The sequence below is a fragment of the Sturnira hondurensis genome, unplaced genomic scaffold (genome assembly GCF_014824575.4).
Source record: "Sturnira hondurensis isolate 20B ecotype Veracruz unplaced genomic scaffold, ASM1482457v3 Scaffold0019428, whole genome shotgun sequence".
In the NCBI taxonomy this organism is placed as follows: domain Eukaryota; kingdom Metazoa; phylum Chordata; class Mammalia; order Chiroptera; family Phyllostomidae; genus Sturnira; species Sturnira hondurensis.
In genome coordinates this window covers 2116150-2136278 of record NW_028092059.1, presented here as the reverse complement: position 1 = coordinate 2136278, position 20129 = coordinate 2116150, and the positions used below count along the sequence as shown (strand labels likewise).

Here is a 20129-nt window from a genome sequence, read left to right as displayed (position 1 = left end):
TGAGCCTATAAACAGTCAGCTCACTGCCCTTACATGATTAAATAGACAAGGCTTGGCACTCAAGGTTAGAAAAATGGATAAAAATGAATTTTAAAAAATTGAGATAGAACATTCAAAGACAGTGCTGGTGTAATTCTCTACCTTTCTCTGAACGTCTCCCCTTACTTTTTCTTGCTGTTATCTTAAAAATCATTTTTCATTTTTCAATTACAGTTAACATACAATATTATATTAGTTATAGGTGTACACCTAGTGACTAGAGAGTATATAACTTACTAAGTGATCATCTCAGTAAATCTTGTACCTATCTGACACCATACATAGTTATTAAAATATTGTTGACTATTTGTCCTCTGCTGTACTTTACATCCCTATTTTGTAACTACCAATGTGCACCTTTTTTTAAAAAAAAATTATTTAATTATTTTTCAAGTACAGTTTTCTGTCTATTACTCCCATCCCATCCCACCCCCCATTTCCACCCTTCTCAGTTGTTGTCCATGTATCCTTTATATATGTTCACTTCTTAATCCCTTCACATTTTTCACCCATCACCACACTACCTTCCATCTGGCAACCAACAAAACATTCTCTGTATCTATGAGTCTATTTCTCTTCTGTATTTATTTTGTTTTTTATTCAATTATTAATAGATATGTATTATTGCCATTTATTGTTCAATTTTTTATTTTTTCTCTCTTTATTAAAAAGCACCCTTTATCATTTCATGTAATATTGGTTTGGAGGTAATGAACTCCTTTAACTTTTCCTTGTCCAGGAAGCTCTTTATTTGTCCTTCCATTCTAAATGATAGCTTTGCTTTAATTTTGGTCTTATGTCCTTGCATTTCATCACTGAATATTTCTTGCCAATCCCTTCTGGCCTGCAAAGTTTCTGTTTAGAAATCAGCCAACAGTATTATGGGAGCACCCTTGTAGGTAACTAGCTACTTTTAAGATCCTCTCTTTTCCCCAGAAATGGAAGTGAGTGGGGAGGCTGGCTGATGGTAAGGTGCTGTGAGGCTGTTCACCCAGCAAGCTGAAAATGAATACCAGAGGACTTGGATCTCAGCTTAAGGACAGTGTTCCAGTGACTGAACTTTCAGCAGATGGACCTTTTGAAAGTCATGATCTTCTTTGAAAAGGTTTTACTTGTGTAGAAAATGAATTTTTGCCCAGCCACCCCCTGAATTATCAGAAAAAAATGTCCAGTTCAACCAAGATGAAATAAATTATTTCACACTGAGAAACATCCAGGCTCTGTTTGCTCCACTAAAACTGCAAATGGAACTCAAGGCAGTGCAACAGGTTCAGAATCTTCCATTCCTTCCAAGCTCAAGCATTTTACTGGATATTTTGAAAGGTAATGACAAGGCTATTGGATTTGAAGATATTCTTATTGACCCACCACAAAGTGAACTAATGGGAGAACCACACTTGATGGTGGAATATAAACTTGGTTCACTGTAATGCAGTGAGCTAATCATGGAAATGGTGGGGCTACATCTTGTTTATAGTCATCCTTTTACTATAATTGTATGTGTACAGTATAAAAGAATTGACACATGAGAAAAAAAGATTCTCTCTTTGTCTTTTTGCATTTCAGTTATGATGTGTCTTGGTGTGGGACTCTTTGGGTTCATCTTGTTTGGGACTCTGTGCTTCCTGTACTTATATGTCTATTTCCTTCACCAGATTAGGAATCTTTTTTGTCATTAAGAAATTTTCTGTCATTATTTTTCCAGATAGGTATTCAACTTTTTGATCTTTGTCTTTTCTTTCTTGCACCCAATGATGCAAATGCTTGAAGTTGTCCCAGAAGCTCCTTACATTATCTTAATTTTTAAAATTCTTTTCTTTTTATGCAGTTCTGATTGGGGTGTTTTTTTGTTTCCTTATATTCCAAATTGCTGATTTGATACTTGAATTCATCTACTGTATTATTGATTTCCTCTAAATTATTCTTTTTTCAGCTTTATTTTAGCCATTTCTGACTGCTTCTTTCTATGGTTTCCATGTCCTCTTTTATATGATGAAGTTTTTTAAGTTCATTGAGCATCCTTGTAACCAGTGTTTAGAACTCTGTGTCTAGTAGATTTTTGTCTCCATTTTGTTTAGTTCTTTCCTTGGAGTTCTGCTTTGCACTTTTATTTGGGACATGTTTTTTTCATCTCCTTATTTTGGCAGTATCTGTTTTTTTTAATTTTTTATGTATTAGCTAGAGCTGCTACGATCCTGGGCTTGGTAGTGTGGCCTAATGTAGTAAGTGTCCCATAGGGTCCAGTGGCAAAGCTTTCTCACTCACCTGAGCTCAGCACTCTAGATGCAACCCCCATGTAGGCTATATATACTCTCCTATTACAGTGGAGCCTTGATTGCTGTTTGCATGCCAATGAGAGAGATTTATCTCCAGGCTGATTGGCTTCAATGACTGGCTTTGACCACCATGAAGGATCAGCTGTGCCTGTGCCTACCACACAGGCAGGATTTACTTCAGCAGGACTCTGGTGCCCCCTGAGTCTTCCCTTAAGTGTGTCGTTTATGGAGGTGTTTGGGTGGTGTTTCAATACGGTCTGAAGCTGTCCTATGTATGTGCTGGCTCTGGGGCCTTTCAGGAAGTGCAGACCAGTGTTAGCCACTGCCTTGTTCTGCCCAGGGCCATTGGGCATAAGCTACAAAGCATTCTGCAGATGGCTGACTACTTATGTTAGGCTTGGTGAAGCCAAGATATGAACCAAGTCTGACTGCTGCTAGTGCCATGCCTGGGCCCACTTAGCAAGACGTGTCATGCTGAGCCTGGATGCTGATGGTTTGAGAGATTTTAGGAAAGTCTAAGTGTGAGCCAAGACAAACCATTCCTATTAGAGTGTCACTGAAAACTGCTTGGGTGGTCCAGAAAGTTGGGTTGGGTTGGGTCTCAGGGAATCACCCAGGATAGGATGAGCATTAGCTAGGTTAATAGAGACTCAGGTATAGTGTCTGCCTGCTGGCTCTGCTGTGGGAGGACTCAGGAAAGGAATGATGGCCTTAGCCAACACTTCTGTTGGGAGAACATTGTCTCTGCAGCTCTTGCCCTGATGCCTGACAATTCAGTTCCTCAGCATATATCCCTCGTGTCTTTGGAGTCACTGTCACAGCACTGGAGCTCAGAGTGAGTGAATCCAGGTAAATGCTTGGTCCTTTGAGAGGAACAACCTGAGACTTCATGAACCTGCACTCTTACTCGGCCACAATCCCCTTTGGTTTTCACAGCCAGAAGTTATGGGGACTCCTATTCTTGGCACTGGAACCCTGGGGTTGGGGGCCTGGTGTAAGTCTGGGAACCCTCGCTCTTCAGGGGATGGCTTCAGAACTGAGATATCTCTCCCAAATCTTATCTTCTACATGGGGGTGTGGGACCAGCCCATCCTGTGTCTCTGCTCCTTTTAACAGTTTTCATTTGGCTTCTTATTTGTATCCTTGATTGTAGGACTTTCATTTAACTAGACTTCAGGTGGTTCTGAATGATAATTGTTCTGTAGTTTACTTGTAATTTTGACGTACTTATAGGAGGATGGGAGTACTGCATTTACCTATGCTGCCATCTTAACCAGGAGCCTTTCCTTTAAACTTATCATTATATAATTGTTTGGCAGTTTTAGAAATTCTACAATTTAAAATGCATCAACAGTCCAACATGTCAAATTTATTACCTGCTTTCAAGGGTACCCTCAAAGACTTGTTTTATAAAAATTTTGTATAAATTGAATAAATTGCCAACCCTTCTGAAATCATGACCTGAAATTTCTTTGGGCTGTGAAATTAGTTTTCTTCTGCACTTTCTTTTCTTCTTTCACTTCCTTTCTGTTTGACAAGGCATTTCTAACACATCCAAAATTTGGATTTAACTTGAGAGCTAGTTTGACAATTGAGGGACAGATTTATGAAGCACCAAGTCTCCTAATTGATAGTTGAAATTGAGTGTTTTTGTGTGTTTTTAAATTTTCTTTATGTACCTATTTCCTTATTTCTTCATTCATTCATCTCCTTACTTATGGACAGAATATTAGATAAAAAATTACTTGAAAATACTTTAATGAAAAAGATGGTAAGCAAATTCTCATTTAACATAAAAGCCACTTCGATGATTAACCATGATTACAGAAAGTTCCCATCGTGACAGAATATCATTTAACTCCCAAAAACTAGAAGCAGTGACAGCACATATTTTTTAAATCTTTACCATGTAATAATTTTGGGTAAAGAAAGATTATAAAACCTAATCTTTGTAAGAGCTTAAATTACCATTCAAATATACATAACCTATTTCATTTGTTAAGGTCTTGATTTTATATATTATTTTGGCTTTGTTTTAACAAATATACTTGGCCATAATGAAAATAAACCTACTGAAGTCTCCAAGGTCTGAGACAAGCTATAACACATTTCTGCACCACAGGGTGGGCTCCTGGGATACCTACTGAGAAAATGCATGCCCACTGAGCATGCCCAGACTATTAAAATGAATTGACATGTTAATGCTGACAGGAAAAGAGCACAAGAGAGCTTGCTAAATTACTGCTCAGTCGGGCACCAGGAATTCCTGAGTGGCTAACTCCTGAGCAAAATTCACAGCAAGCAGAACAACAACAACAACAACAAAACTTTATTGTCAAACACACCAAAACAAACAAACACTACCAGGGCTGTCAAGTTAATAACTCACCTACCCATAAATCACATGGATTTTAATCATACCTGCCACCTTAGCTGCTTATCCCCAGAGAAATTGTTTTCTTTTTGCTCCCTCCTTCATTCGCTTTCAATTATCTGGAAGCTGTTTCACGTGTTTATTTATTTATCTAAAGTTCACATACAGTATGCATGCACAAATTTTCTCCAGGGGTCTGGACCAGGCAGATCATATGAGGATGCAGTGGAGCATAGCAGTTAGCTGCTCAGATGAATGTACTCAGTCTCAAAAACCTGCTTTGGACTATGATGACAAGGAAAGGGGAGGGCAGTAAGTAATTAGTGTGTGTACAATGATTGATTATGGCTTAACATGCAGGCATTTCACCTTTAGACAACTACAGGTAGACCTAAAGCATAATGAAACAGGAAGTCCTTGTGGTTTTTGATAAGTGTAGAAAAAACCTGTTTTTTTTAAACTTAATTCATTAGCTTTTTCTTCTGTGAAGGTGGAATAAAGTTTACTCACTTTTAAACACATGTTTGATTAGTCTATTAGCTGCATTTACAAATTGTTCAAAATCTCAGGTATTAAGATGAGCATAAATAAGTGACTTCTACCCCTGGACAGACTGGAGATGAAGGGATGCCGCACATTTCAGATGAAGTTATCCCATCTTGCCATCGTGTTGTCTAACTCCATGAACAACTTTGGAGAATAATACCAGTTTGGCTACTCCAGGAATAATTAGTGAACTGTTCATGACCTTTTCTGCACTACAGGAAGTAAAAGAGTAACACATACACATTTTGAACTCCATATCTTTAAGACACAGAAATCATTTTTATGAGAAAATTTGGGGCAAAAAAATAGATGTTAGGTATGAGAAATTCAAGAGGCAAAAAAAACTTCACTTTATTCTATCTGTTAGATTCAAGTGTTTTGACACTGTGCTGTGTATGCATGCATGTATTGGGGGAGGGGAGTCATAATGGCTTTTATGCACATTTTGATCTATAGTTGCCATGCTGTGTATTAGCTCCATCTCCAGATAGAATGTGTTTAGAACACCCATAGAAATTAAAAGGATCACATGGCGTTTGACATTTTGCAAAATGAAAGAATAATGGATGTATTATATCATGTTTTTTTCCCTTTTAATAAAAATGTCTAACTGACCCTTGGGAAGCTTGGCTGGAAGTTGAGAAGTCTGAATCATTTTTCTTCCTCTTTATGCTCAAAAATATAAGAATGTAATTTCTTCAGTTTCATATTTCTTTTGATATTTCAGCAAATTTGTATTATCTTTGTTGCTCATAAATCATAAACTAAATCTAAGTTAACCCTAAAATAATTGTGTTCCTTATAATAACTTAGCATCTTATATCGAATACCCAGGTAATAACATTTCTCTGCTCTATTTAGTTTTACATATTTCATCTTATAACTGTGAACAAGGACATGTATCAAAACACAAGAAGTGTTTGACATTTCACCTCATATCTGAACAGAAAAAATAATCCATATCATATTGAATATAATATTTTAGTGTTCAAAGGGCTAGACTTTTTGTATAAAATAGGCAGTTAATCAAATATTTTTTAGTGAAAACAAGTCTTTGAGTCATATTTCATAGATATTTTACTATAACACACTTATATTTTATAGTTTATAATCATGATTTTATATCTTCTATAACCTTCCCTAAAATTATATTCATGAATCTATTCAACAGTCATTTGTTGAGCATTTCATATTTGTTAGGTAGGTGCCAGATCACAGTGTCTTAGATAAGATAGTCCTTAATTGTTGCATATAAAGATAGATAAATATCTATCAAGTCATTTAAAAATAAACTTCAGAATATAATAATAGATTAATCTAAATGTGGTTCAGATAGAATAAAATAACCAAAGTATGTCAATAACTTTTATATGTAAAAAAACAAAGTTAAGAAAACAATAATCAATAAGATTTTGATTATCTAAGTGTATATTGCTCTATCTGCATCACAGAAAAAGAAGGAAGCTGAGGACAGACATAAAGCAATACAGGCTGAGAAGGATGAGTCAGGGACATTGAAAGTAGAGGGAAGAATGAGACATGGAAAAGTATCTTTCAAGAAAGAGAATTCAATACTATTAAATGATGAACAACCTGAAAACCGAAAGGGCCTTTTGGTTAATTAAAAAGATGTAATTGTTGATCTTGCAGGAGAAGTAGAGTAGAAGCCGGATTACCGTGGCTTTAGAAATAAATAGAATAAAATAAAGAAATAACTCGTGCTGAAAAATATTTTAAAGCCTTTTTAAACATAGCTAGAGCAGGGAATCTGAGGTAGAAGAAAAATTTCAGTGACTGCACGCTACAATTTATACTATAGTCTGTGTCTGGCTTCCCTGGAGTCCTACAGTACAGAGTGCAATTCAGCACAACAGCACTGTTATTGTTTGTTTGTTTGTTTATGCATTTTTAAATGAATGGATTGAGCGCAGACTGTGAAGCAAGTGGTCACCGGTTCGATTTCCAGTCAGGGCACATCTCTGGGTTGCAGGCCAGATCCCCAGTTGGGGCCACACAAAAGGGAACTACACATTGATGTTTCTCTCCCTCTCTTTTTCCTTCCTTTCTTCTCTCTAAAAATAAATAAATAAAATCTTTTTTTAAATCTAGTTTCGTTCTTAAAAGAACGAAAAAAGACGAAACTAGACGACTATTGTTTCTCATATATAAAACTTAACTCAAAATGGATCAAAGACCTAAATATAAGACCTGAAACAGCAAATTATATAGAAGAAAACATAGGACCTGGATCTTAGAGAAGATTTTATGAATTTGACCCTAAGGACAAGGGAAGTAAAGGCAAAAACAAATGATTAGCATGATACTAAACTAAAGAGCTCCTTCATGGTAATAGAAACCACCAAGAAAAAAAAAAAAACAAGTAACCAAATGGGAGAAGGTATTTGCAAACAACAGATCCAACAAGGAGTCAATAACCAAAATATATAAAGAACTCATACAACTCAACACCAAACAAACTAATACTCCATTTTAAAAACAGACAGAGGATCTGAACAGATACCTCTCCCAAGAAGAAATATAGATAGTCAACAGATATTGGTTTGGCCAAAGAGTTCATTTTTTTTTCTGTAAGATGGCTCTTGTAGAGCTTAGTTGTCTTTAACCTCATTTGAAATACAGTGTATTGTGACAACTGTTGTATCAATGTATATTTAAAAAACTTATCGAAATTGGTATATTTTTGTGTGGCCATTTAATATTGAAGATAGAAGAAAATATGCATATTTTCAGCATATTATGCTTTATTATTTCAAGAAAGATAAAAACACAACTGAAACAAAAAAAGATTTGTGCAGTATATGGAGAAGGTGCTGTGACTGATCAAATATGTCAAAAGTGATTTGCAAAATTTTGTGATGGAAATGTCTCACTGGATGATATTCCATGGTTGGATCAACCAACTGAAGGAGATGGCAATCAAATCAAGACATTAATGGAGTACAATCAATGTTATACCTTGAAAGAGCTAGCCAACATACTCAAAATATCCAAATTGATAAAGCTCTTGGTGAAAATGAAAAATGTGTTATTTTGTGGAAAAAACTAAGTTACCTTTTTGGCCAATCCAATATATAAAAAAATGCTCAGCTTCAGTAGTTCTTAGGTAAATGCTAATCAAAACTAAAGTGAGATACCATCTTAAAACTATTAGGATGGCTACATGAAAAAGATAAGTAATAACAAATGTTAGAGAAGTTGCAGAGAAAAAGGACCCCACATTCACTGCTGATGGGAATGTAAACTGGTATAGCCACTGTGGAAAACAGAATGGAGGTTCTTAAAAAAAATGAGAATAGAGTTACCATATGACCTAACAAGCCCTCTTCTGAGTATCTACCTGAAAAATTGAAAACATTTATTCACAAAAATATATGCACCTCTATGCTCATTAAAGCATTAGTCACAATGGCCAAGACATAGAAATAACTGAAGTGTTCTTTGATAGATGATTGGATAAAGAAAAATTGGTAATATATACAGTGCAATGCTACTTGGACATAAAAAAAGATGAAATACTGCCATTTGTGACAACATGGATGGACCCTGAGAATATCAAGCTAAGTGAATAAGTCAGACAGAAAAAGTTAACCGTATGGTTTCATGCATTTGTGAAGTATTAAACTGAAAACAACAAGTAAACAAAAACAAGTAAACAAAAACTCATAGACACACAATTGTATGGCAGTTACCAGAGGGAAGTGTGGTGGGGACATAGCAAAGGGTAAGGGTGAGTCAGGTATATGGTGAAGGAAGAAGATTTGAATTTGGGTGGAGGGCACACAATGTGATATACAAGGATGTGTCATAGAATTGTACACTCGAAATTTACATAATCTTATTAATCAATGTCAACCCAATAAATTTAATTAAAAATAAAATAAAATAAAAAGGGAGATTCTTTGGTACAGAAAGTGGGAAATAGTGAAGAGCAGAAAGGGAAATGTTCAAACCAAATGCAATGGGGGACTTGCTGTAGGGGTAAAGTGGGGTATCTCCGTGTATGAAATAAGAGTGAATTTTGATCAGCTTGTGTCACCTGCAATTTTTCCATGAATGAATACATGGCCAGCTACGTAAAGATCCTCATCATCCTCACCAAATCATTTATAAATTTTATCCCTATGCATTTTATTTTTTACACCACTATCAAGAGACAGAAAACAGAAAAAGAAATTTTAATGCTTCTTTTACTAGGGTATTTCTCATAGGATATGCTCAATTAATATTAATGATTTTTTCAATTATTTTATAAAACAGTTGTTTGTAAGACTGTTTTACTATGTTTGTCTAAGCAACAGATAACTCACTTTTTCTCCTATCTTGACAGATGCCAAATTTGTTCAAGAGTGTCTACCATCTCTTTACAAGTGACTCAGAAAAATATTATGACTGGTCTTAGGAGGCTGTCCTTTCTGTCTGCTTGTGAGAAAATTGTTTTGCGCTGAGCATGTGACTCTGGCCACTGAGATATATGGAGAGATTTTCTGACAGATTCTGGAGAATGTTTCCTTGCTGATAAAAAGAAATTTAGAGAAGAAATAGTTTATCATTTTCTGCTGCACATCATTTTATCTACATGGTAAAACTGGTACTAGGGTACCCATCTTATAAGCACGTAAAGAGCCAACTTCCTGAGATTAGTAGTGAAGTAAGATTTGGGTCAGTGAACAAATTTAGGCTGATTTTATTTATTCAATCAACTGTGTTCCACTACCGCTTCTGTAAGCACCATGGGAAAAGAGAAATGACCACCTTAATCTCTCATTTCAAAAGTTTATAAAAGATACCCTGTCCACATATAGGTGGGAGGATGCAAAAACAACTAACAAACGTGTTTCTTATCAGATTTGCTTGCTGACAGGTCCACTTACAGGTTGATTTGGGCTATTGACATTTAGCAAAATGATTATTTTATATGTGATGTAATCTTGGGAGTGATATCCATCATCTTGTGCATATTCTATTAGAAGCAAGTTACAGGTCCCATTCACAATCTAGGGGACGGGATTACATAAAGGCTTAAAAGTGTGGCTTTTTATAGCCATTCTAGCTTCTGTCTACCACCAGCCCACCATCTAACCATCAATGATTATTGTCCCTCCAACATTCAAAATAAATCTACTCCCTCCAAAGTTCCTAAGAATCTCATCCCATTACAGCACCAGCTTGAAATTCAAATTCTCATCATTGAAATCAGTTGTAGGTAAGAATAAAGTTTCTGTATATATCTGTTCAGAATGGTAGGCTCTTGAGGAATTCCTCTCTATCTGTGTCCTATAGTATAAAGACACAAGGTATCTGACTCTAACAAACTCAATGTAAAATGATGGAACAGACTAAATATATTTGCAGACATTCTAATTGAAAAGGAGGAAAAATGGAAGATTTAAAAAGTCACTATTTCCTGGTTGCTCTGAAATCCAACCAGCAAATGTTGATTAGATTAAAAGGACTGAGAATAATTCTTTGTGGCTCTAGGTTCCACATTGGACCCTTAGTTCTAGTTTTGAGTCACTCTTCACTATTCATGAAAGATAGCATAGGTTTGCTGCTGAGTAGTTTTATCAGCACATTCTGCCGGTAGAATTGAGGGTCAGGCATCTAGCTCCCTTTCCCATTTTACTCTCTGTCCTTCTTAGTCCAAGCTAATTGTTTTGTCATTGAAACAATTACTTCAAGCACTTCCTGAGTTTCTTGTGAATTCTAAAGGGGTTCACGTCACTAGAGAAAAATCAGATCAAAAATCTTTTAGAGGTAATTCCTTCTCTGACTTGGGGTCCTGCTAAAATGGCTAAGTGACACACACTTAGGAAAACCTTTATATTTTGAATGGGAGATTCTGTAAGGTATGCTGTTAATCTCTCCAAATGTCTCTTCTTGTGACTGAGTACCCCAGCCTTCTAATCTTTCTAAGCCTTCAGTAAAAGGTTGTAGTCACAGCTTAGACTTTTTCTCCAGAGCAAACATTCCTGAGAGTGAATCTCTTAATGTTGATTTATATTTATCTATCTATTTATTTGCCATCTGGAGTGACAGAATTTTTAAAATCATGAAATCCTGTTTTTTTCTAGATAGTTTTTTTCTCACAACGTATCTTTCTCCTCTCACATTTTCCTATAATCAGCAAAAATAAACAAGGTAGTATCTTCACTTTTTTCCTATATGACTAAATTAATTACAAGTTCTTCTTTCATGTGACCATAGAATACAATTTTGCTAAGCTTTCTGCCTCTATATAACCAGGATTCCTTTTTTTTTTTCAACAGTTAATTGCATGCCCCTCACTTCATCTTGAGCTCTTATTGGCAGTGTCTTTAATGTTCAGATATCAGCCAATAATCTGTTCAAGTTGATTGAGGTAAACTGATCAAGTTGATCATGGTTTTTTATCATATTCATCAAAATTTCTTCTGCCTCCATTCACAGCCTGGTTCTAACACCACTTATGAATTATTAGGTACTAGTTTTCTATATCATGTAACAAATTACCCCAACTTTAGTGGTTTAAAAAACATATTTATTATGTCACGTTTTATGCGGACCAGGAGTCCAGGCATGATGTGGCTGAATCCTCTGTAAGACCACAATCAAGGTGTTGGCCAGGGCTACAATTTCCATCTGAAGGCTCAATTGGGGAAGAATTCACTATCAAGTTCATTCAGGTTAATGGTAGAATTAATCATTTCATGACTATAAGACTAAGGGAGCTAGGTTTTTGCTGGGTATTGGCTGCAGGTCTTTCTCAGCAACTTGCATTGTGAGCCTCCTAGCATGGCCATTTATTTTAAACCCAACAAGAGAAAAAGTCCCTAGAGCAATTTTCTAGCAAGACAGACAGGATATTATACAGTTACACAATCATGGGAGTGACTCCCATCATCTTTCCACATTCCACTGGTTAGTCCTCACCCACTCTCAGAGGAAGGGATTATAACAAAAGTGTGACTATAAGAAGGTAAGTTTTGTGAGCTGAATTCTCCTCTCCCAAATTTCTGTGTTGAAGTCCTAATCCTTAGTGCATCAAATATAACTGCATTTTGACTTAGGCCATTAAAGAAGCAATTACGTTAAAATAAGGTTATTAGAGTAAGTTCTAATGCAACATGCCTGTATTCTTATAAGAACAGATGATTAGAAGGCAGACCAGTACAGAGGCATGCCATGAACACACAGGGAGGACATGGACATCTATAAGCCAAGGAGACAGGCATCGCAAGAAACCAATCACACATGTGCCTTGACGCCAGTCTTCTAACCTTCAGGATTTTGAGAAAATAAATTTCTGTTGTTAAAATCATCCTGTCTGTGGCACATTATTATAGCCCTAGCAAATTAATACAATGCAGTCATTTAAGGTCATGTTCAGGTCTGTTTTCCACAAATGGAAAAGACTTGGTGGTTCCAAGACATGGTCCTAAGGAACACCTGGTGTTCATTCGAGGTGCCTTAAAGTCCTCCTACAGGGTGGAAATGGGAGGAGCAAACATACCAGCCTCTAGGGCTCTCACTCCAATTCAATGAGTGAATTCCACTTTGATATGTTCTATGTACTAGAATTCTACCTAGTGAGAATTTTTTTAACTCAAGGAATTTCTGTAGTCTTATCCAATGTGTCCTATTTCAGGAATATAGGATCCATTGAAGGATCAATAGAAATTTTATTGATTGTCAAAACAGAATAGGACTAGTGTTTAAGAGAACTAAACTTTGATATCCACTGCAATACAAACAAGTTTGGGAACTTTGAAGAGTTTCCTTCTCTGGCCTTTTTGTTTCTTCATCAATAAAATTAGAAGATTGGACAAAAAGACTCCAGGTTTCTTGCCATTTCTCAGCAAAATAAATTACAACAGGCCATATACTTTGTTGTTCATCACTTTACTTCTGATTCTATATTTATGGGGAGAGTTGATGATTCTATATTATATGAAGTTTTCTTGCTCAATGATGACAAAGATTTCTGATAATTAAAAGCAAAATATATTTGTAATGAAAAAAGAACTGGACAATATTTCTCTAGCATTAGATAGTGCATGGTGCCCTGGCTGGTATGGCTCAGTGGATTGAGTGCTGACCTGAGAACCAAAGGGGCACTGGTTTGATTCCCAGTCAGGACACATGCCTGGGTTGCTGGTCAGGTCCCCAGTAGGAAGCAAGTGAGAGGCAACCACACACTGATGCTTCTCTCCCTCTCTTTCTCTCACCCTGCCCCTCTGTCTAAAAATAAATAAAATAAAATAATGTATGAGAGTTAGATTTTTTGGCATAGATTACAGTTTTTATTCTCAATTACATGTCTTTAAGAAAGAAAATAAAATTTGATGTAATAGGTTGGGTATTTTCCTAAGTTCTGTCAGTGCAGAAAAGTGTTCCCAGACAATCCTAAGAGAAAATGTTTTTGTATCTAAGTCCACAAATAACAGATTTCACCATTGTGTTTTCAGAGATGAATTTTTATAGCTGACATGTCTGATGTCTGTGTAAAACAAGTGACAAATTAGAAAGTAAAAATAAACTTTTGTTCAAGTTTTAGGAATTTCATTTGTATTTTCATTGTTGTGAGCTTTTTTACTTGCTGATATGGGAGTCAGAATCAATGGATAATTCTATATCCTCACACCTCTAGCCTGAATTTTGCTACCATTGTTAAAAATTTAAAACTTTTCTGTCTACTGTAAAAACTCAGCCCTAAAACTAAGTATACATTTACCTTCCTCTACCATAATATTCAAAACATTCATATTCTTTAGGCACTGATTCAAAATTTGAGGTTGGCATGAATTAAAAAATAAAAACAAAATGTTTGGTGTTGTGTTTCTCCTGTGTCACCTATACTGGTTCTTCTGCCTTCAGTTTCCACAATTTATGGTCCCTGAGCAGATCTTATCTTTTGTATGAACACAAAAGGCTAAGTTCTAAAGCTGTATCCAGCTAGCAAGAGATGCTACATTCCAAAGAGTTCTCTGATGTATGGGTGACAGGCAAGTGAGAAATCGGCAGTGTTTGCTGCATCATCCAGACCCAAAGGCAGCAGATTTCTACTTGATTGGGATCCTCTGTAGTAAACTCAGGAACCTGCCTTTCAGAAACAAAATGGGCTGCATGGGAACAGCCAAAGTGACGGTAGATTTTGTGTTCAGTGACCGTATGGTTTTCATTATCTTGTTCTGGACGAAGAATTTATACAAGGAATAACCAAATGAAAGCTATATGTAAACCATGTCAACCCATCCTTGGATGAGTGTGTCATATTTGCTCTATTATATAGTGGTGATTGTGCAAAAGTAGAAAAAAAGGAGAGGAAGAAGTAGGAAAAGTAAAGATAGTACCAAAAAAAAAAAAAAAGATCTGGTAGGACCAAGAGGAAAGAAATGTGTCAGCCACTCAGTTATCTCATTATGTAGCTTCTCACACTCACCAAAGATGTAATTCATCCTGCAGGTGCAAACACTGTTGGCTTTCTCATGGACTCTTGACGGATGGACCGGATGTATGTTTCCTTACCCCAGATGCTCTTTAAGAACCCTGGCAAGGAGATGGGGGATTGTGTGCACCTGAATCAGCACATTCACTGAGCTACATCAACTAGGCAGAGAGGTTTTTATTTTAATACAGGAAGATGGCCAATCTAAACACCTTTTTGAGTCACCTCTTTATAACCGCCCCTGAGATAAATTTGACATTACCGCCCTGATTACTCATCACCAAGAGACACATTAGTGGACAACTATCAGAACACATGACAATATTGTATCCTGGAAGAAAATTCACCCTTGTGTTTTCTACAAGGCATTCAAGAATTTAAGACAGATTTTCTATAATAAATTGAGGGAAAATAGAGAGATTTTTTTAAATTTATTGAATAGATAACATTAGAAATGAGAGTATTCATTCTCTCTGAATCAGTGTCCCCTTCCCCTCCCTGCTCATTACTTCCCACCAACTATGAGGATTCCAAAATCTGAGAGAAAACCGACTCTTTTCAGGTTGAAGTTCCATTGACTCTTGGCAAAATGCAACTTCCTGGTTCAAAGAAAAAAGGCTTATAAAAAAGCTCACAAGGCTTCTTAGACATCAAATGGGTCTTACAAAACCACATTTTGATGAGCTAAGTGTAAATGAATCAGAAACACATGGATTGAATTTCCCTTGAAATACACATGGGTTTGAAAATTAAGGAAAAAGTGTTTAGCCAAATGTGTTTTGGGTTTTCTTGAACTGAAAACACTTGAAAAAAAAAAGTTGAAGCATTTGCTAAACTCTAATACACTGTTGTGTTTGTTCAACCCTCCTCCAAATCAATTAAATTTCCAGGAGGCTTCCTCCATTCCCTTGTGGTTTGTCTTGTCACCTCAGTCTTGACACTCTATAGACCAAACTAAATTCCCATTGAAAAAATAGACTGTTGTTCATCTACTTAAATATGAGGTAGCTATTAAAACGCCCAGTGAATCAGAGACATTAAGGGATGGAAAAGCACCCATTAGGTCATGTATTCTATCCCGAGGGTTGGAGCACATGCACTCATGGCTCTCTAGGGCTTCAGCCAGTGCAGTTTTAAATGTCTCAAGTGACAGGACTTCCACCAGCTCCCTTGAGAGAATATTGTGCATTCTAATAGATTTTGCCATTAGGAGCTGTGCCTAAGTGTGTAACAGAGGCACATTGGGATGTCTGGGGAGAAGGGGTAAAGAAAGGTATTATGGATAATTAACTCTTCTGTATCAATGACCTATAGCATATTCAGCAAACTTACTTTAGCACATAGTGCTAATGAATGTGCCGTGATATATGTATACATTACTTGCTGTGCAAAAGCAGTATTTGATAAATAATATAAAATTATGTTTCTTTTAATGCAAAATAAAGTTCTACAACTAACACACTCAGCCCAATAAAATATGAAAATTCACACATATATTCTCTTACCTCGTAATATTCTTTTAACATTCCTTAAAACACATATCCTTGAAATCATTAACTTAAAACTTTCATTCATCAGGATATAATATCTAAACGGAGCCAGTCAAACACATCTACCATGTCTGAGTGTGTGTGTGTGTGTGTGTGTGTGTGTATGGGCGGGCATGCATATCTTCTCCCACAACTCTCCTCCTTCTACTGCTGATATATTTATTTTAAACCTTCTCACAGAAAATTGAACTTATTTTCCATTTCTGCTAATCCTTAAGAAGGCATCATATTTGTTAGCAGATATCTATTTGTCTCTCTAGATAGAGAATAAACCTCACTCACAATATAACTGACATGTTTTCAGAGGTCATATGGCAGAGTTTACAATAATTTGCTCTAGTTCTCATTCTATTTACAAATGAGTTAGAAGTCACATAATGAGTTACATGACCTGTCATACTGCTACTATGCTGACCTTTTCAAGATCCTGCATTGTACATAGCTGACAGGCATACTTCCTCCATTCCAGTTATTACAACCTACAAAACTTAGCCAATGAAGTAGCAAGAAGAGTCAGGAAAGGGGAATGGGAAAATGCACGATATACTTGACTTTTCCTTTTCATCTCTCTCAGGTTGGCTTTTCATGTTTTACCTAAGGTTTTCTTTTCATCTTGTTTTAAATTTTAATTGTATTAATTATTTTTTTAGAGAGAGGGGAAGGGAAGGAAAAGTGAGAGAGATAAAAATCAATGTGTGGTTATCCCTTGCACTTTTCTGACTGGGGACCTGGCCCACAACCCAGGCATGTGCCCTGTCTAGGAATTGAACCAGCGACCCTTTGGTTCACAGGCCCATGCTCAATCCACTGAGCTACACCAGCCAGGGTTCTTTCCCTCTTAACATGAACTTTTTTCTCTCTCATCACCCTGTCTCTCCTATTATTTTGCCCCTCTGTCTGCATTTCTGTTAGTTATACAAAATGTGTCCCTTGTTTGAGCATAGAGGTGGGACATTTGAAGATACGTAGTTCTCCTTTTTCACTCATTTAAGGTTTGCAGGGGAAAGTAGAATTGAGTTGCATAATTTTTTTTAATTCTACATTTACTTAATTATTACCAGACTTTTTCCCATTAAACCATCTTTCTAGAAAATATTTTAAATAATATTTAAAACTAAGAACTCGCCTTTTAATCACATCTTGCATCTCCTGATACTTATCATTAACAAATTAAACCAGGTCATTTTCTTTACTCAGTTATACCAAATGTGAAGTCACTCTATACAGACTGTTTATATTACTACTTCATCTTTGTTTTATCATGGTCTTTTCCTGCAAACAGATCTAGCTTTCCTTTTTAAACTTTCTCTTTAATCTTTCCTTGTAAGTCAATCCTTGTGGCCCTTTAATAAGCATATTACTCTTCTCTGAATTTCTTAATAGTTCCCCTTTCTCCCTTGTTTTAAAGGTATCACTGTTAATATTTAACCATTTTAATTTTCTATTTTTAAAAGGGTGCATTTGGATTTGTAGTATTCAGGCTGGTTTAGATTCAAAAAGATAAAAACACATACACAATTGCTATCTGATAGTAACAAGGACTTTAAAAAATTATTTGATATTCAAATGAGTTGAATTTTGATATTGAGATGATTTGAAGTGAATTGAATACTTGATATTGAAATGATTATGAGCACAGAGTAAGAACAATATTCTGAAACAAGTTTTTAGAAGAAAGAAGGTGATGGGATTAGTCGAAGAATATATATGTTTAACCCATGGATACAGACAATGGTGTGATAATGGTTGAGAGAAGGTGGATGGGGGCTCGGAGGAGAGGGACAAAGTGGGGATGGAAAGGGGGACGCCTGCAATAGTGGCAACAATAAAAATAAAGAAAAAAGTTATTGTGTTCTGTATTCTACTATGAGTTTATTAGTTTTCTGTGTAAAGGGATATTTATTTTACCACTTAGAAAATGCTTTAAACTGTGTCTTAAATTCAAAAAGGACTGAGACGTCAAAAGCTCCATTCTTTATGAAGAGTTAAATTTTGGGATTATGGTAAGTATATGATGCATGCTGCCGTATTATGACCACTAGTTTGTATGTTTAATTATTAGCAACATTGAAACCAGTTTTAATAATGCATATGATGTGATGCCTTCAGCTTATACAAATTTAGTGAAGTCTAAAAATCTATCAGAAAGTTAGCCGATGGCAAGGCAGTATGAAACTAAATTCAAATATGCAGATTTACTTCCTACTTCTTATATAATGGATATCTTTAAATAAAAGTCACTATGTAGTTTATCTTATGAAGCACATAAGATGAGTATTTGTCTGAAAGGAAATTCAAAATTTGTTTCTTTAAAGTGCTGTTATTCTATCTTACAAATGAATGTTATTTCAAAAAAGATATTAATAAATCATCGAAAGCCAACACTTTCTATGCTATGATCATTCCATAGACATTGGGAAAGAGAAAATATTTATAAAGCATTTAGTGATGAGTAATTCACAAGGAAATAATTACAAATACAAGTCAAACAAATTGGCAATTGTTTGCATTTCAAATTAGAAAGCACATGGAATGATGCATTGCTCTGATTTGCTTCATAAGCATTTTAGAGAAAACTATTCCTACTTACTTTGGGAGCCTCACATGGAGATCTAGCTGATAGAACATTAGTCTGAGAGCCTGGATTTCACTGTTTCTCCTGATTCAATCAGATCTTGCTAGAATTTGGCCTGATAGAATTTACTCTGGATTTTTACTACTTCAGTTTTCTCATCAGCAACTGGAAATAAAAATAATTTTTTAATGTTAAAGATATTAAGGTCAAATGCTAACAATTTATTAGGACCAAACTATGTTTCTTATAACAAACATGTTTTTCCTAAAGTTACTGGTATTCCTAGTAGACTCAGTTACATCTAGACTTTTTAGATAATTATTTACATCTACTTAAGAGGTGAGGAACCATATATATCTTCTGAAGAGATAAGGAAATTCAGTTGAAAAGATGACAAGATTGACCCAGAGCCATTATGGGCATCAGAGAAATTAATTAATGCCTTGTTTATGAAGGTGTTCAATAAATATTGCTTAATAAAATCCTATGATGTTAAACCCAGATTAGCCACAGCCATGTTTACTAACTCCTTAATTGGTGATGTTGGGACTATCTGCTTGTCCTTACCCTATATGTAGCATCAAAGAGCAAAAAAAGTATGGTTTTCAAGTCTTCTCTCAACAGGCATACTTAAAAACCACAAAATAGTCAGACTTAATTGTATCCTCAGCTAATGGAATGGAGAAGCATAAGTTGCTGAGGAAGGACATAGGCTAGCATAGGCAGACAAAGCAACATTAACCATGAATTAATTTGAAATTCAGTATTTTTACCCACACAGGAAATCCAAAATTAAAATATGTTATATAAAAAGGTATACATGACTAATGCAGTTAGTGGTCACATTTTACTTTGACCCATGCATGGCTTGGTTGATTTATGCACAGTCAGTAATAGCACTGACTCTCAAATAGGAGGAATCATACTTTGAGGTTTGCTTGGAGAGTCAAAACTCACCCTTGTTCTCACTTTTTGTTGACATGGTCCTAGATTTTTAATTTTCAAAAAATTTATTTTATTATTAATAGGTGCACTTGAATAAGCCAGGATGGTTTGGTAGAACTCTGCCTTTCAGTCATTCAGCCACTTAGATAATAAAGTAATATTAATACTTTTCTCAGAGAGGTTTTATCACTTATTGAATATTGAAAATATAATAAATATATATGGCCATTTTTGAGATTTGCAATAGAATTATACTAACTATATTTTAATTACAAGTTAATTCTTAGATTTCTTCTTCTGAAGTAAGGAAATGAAGCTTTATCTTGCACAAAATGCTTATTGATATTCATTATCCATTATAAAGACTATAATTACATCA

The 20129-nt window shown here is 35.5% G+C and overlaps 1 pseudogene; it reads left to right on the top strand.

Annotated features, from left to right (window-relative positions):
* Window positions 1-985: 985 nt before the first annotated feature.
* On the top strand, window positions 986-1508 carry LOC118974430 (proteasome maturation protein-like; annotated as a pseudogene).
* Window positions 1509-20129: the final 18621 nt, after the last annotated feature.